Source organism: Apaloderma vittatum, unplaced genomic scaffold (genome assembly GCF_000703405.1).
Source record: "Apaloderma vittatum isolate BGI_N311 unplaced genomic scaffold, ASM70340v1 scaffold4895, whole genome shotgun sequence".
NCBI lineage: Eukaryota > Metazoa > Chordata > Aves > Trogoniformes > Trogonidae > Apaloderma > Apaloderma vittatum.
In genome coordinates, this window is record NW_009717531.1 from 1,999 (window position 1) to 3,996 (window position 1,998).

A 1,998-nucleotide genomic window follows, 5' to 3' on the forward strand; every position below is an offset into this window, starting at 1 on the left:
GGGAGAGTCTGGCATTTTAGGATTATCTTAGGAAAGCAGCTGTAAGGAATAGTCTTGATGTAACTAGTGCGAGTTGAAGGAAGAGGAAGAGACTGGATGACTGTTGAAGGCCCTTCTAGCCCTCTTCTTCAGTCCCTCAATGTGTGAGCAGACGATGTGTTCAACTCTGGTCTGTACTAGCCCTTGGCAAAGCTCATTAAGCACTCTTTCTTTACAGAGACTTCATATTTAATTTTTGATTTTTTCTGCAAATTGGCTAATTAACAAGTGTTTTGTACCTGATCTAAATGTCATTACAGTGAGGGGAAAACTCTCAATTTCAGTGAGCTTTCAAAAGGTCTTTCTACATTTTCCTGTGACAAACATACCGACAGCATACGCCTGACGCTAGCAGAATTGCAATACTCCTGTCTCTTTGTGGAAAGACTACAAACATTTCCTTTATAATTAAGATGTTATCTAATGAGATAGCTTTGCTACGTTGTTACCACATTAATGATTTGTGTATGGGTAGTCACTTCTGCCCTCTTTTTTCTTGCCTCCAGAATTCACTTATCATGACTTTCATCGTTGAGATTGCAGATTGTTCCTAACCACCTTCAAGCCATAAAAAGAAACAAATCATCAAAACACTTTGTGTGAGCATAACAGGAAACCAAGCAGGAAATCTTTTGCCTCTTACAAATGCAGTAGCTCAAAGAAGATGTTTTACAGCAGCGAAGTCTCTCTTAACAATAAAGAGGAAAAAAAAGAGAAAGTTGATACGATTCAAAGCAAGGTTATTGATTCCAAACTACCTGGCATATAAGGGTGGGGTTGATCAGCAGACAAAAATACAACATAAATCATAAAAGCATAGAAAACCATGGTTGGAAAGGACCTTAAAGATCATCTAACCCCTCTGCCATGGGCAGGGACATCCCCCACTAGATCAGGCTGCCCAGAGCCCCCATCCAGCCTGGCCTTAAAAACTCTCAGGGATTGGGGCTTCCACCCCCTCTCTGGGCAACCTGTGCCAGGGCCTCACCACCGTCTTGGTGAAGAACTTCTTCCTAACGTCCAATCTGAACTGACCCATCTCTAGTTTTAATCCATCTGAGGGGAAAAAAAATAATAGAGGGAATTTTGGGGTACCAGACTATGGTTTAAAATCAGATGCAAAACCAGTTCTGGGCATATTTCCCATTCAAGACAACAGAGTCAATCTGGACACCATCCCTAGGAAGGCTGTTGCCTTACTTTGATTCACTCCCCCACAGGAAAATGCTTCAGGCTATATAAAAGTACGCTCCTCCATAGGAAACAAGGCTGCAGTCTGTATCTGCCTTGCTTGGTTTAGCTTTCTGCTCCATCTGATGAGGGGTGACCAGCCAGGCTTTGTCTTTAGGAATAATAAAGACACCTCAGTTCCCTTTTCAGGGCGAGACTCTCACACAGGAGTCAATAAACGAGAGGATAAACTCGTTTATTTAGTTTTCCAGGCCCACTCCATGGAGCTGTAAACAACCAGTTGCTCAAATTAGAAAAGGATAAATTGTGTTTACCTCTGTTCCCCCTTCGTTACAATTCTGGAGATAGATAAATCCTCAGCGGGTGCCAAGAGCTACAGCTTCCTGAATTGTAATGAAACAAGGCATAATGCTCCTGCAATCAGTTCTGCCTCCTGAGCATCAGCCTTTCGGAGACAAATTTGCTTTGGAAGACAGGGTGCAAAGTTATTTGCTCTGGCTCTTAATAGGGCAGGAGCTGAGTAGCAACACCTGCCTGTGGGAGTTATCCCCACCAAGGCATGCCATGGGAGGAAAACCTTGCTCAAGGTGAAAATAGCAATTTCCATCCTACTTGTGGAGAGCCTCTGATGGCCCGATGTGATCCATCTCCTGCTTCACTCTGTGCAGTGGCACTCGTGCATAAAATTGTATTAAGGAGTAACACAGAATGCAGGGAGAAATCCCAGTTTGTTGTTGCAATTGTTTCCTTTTTTTCTTCTTTTTATCT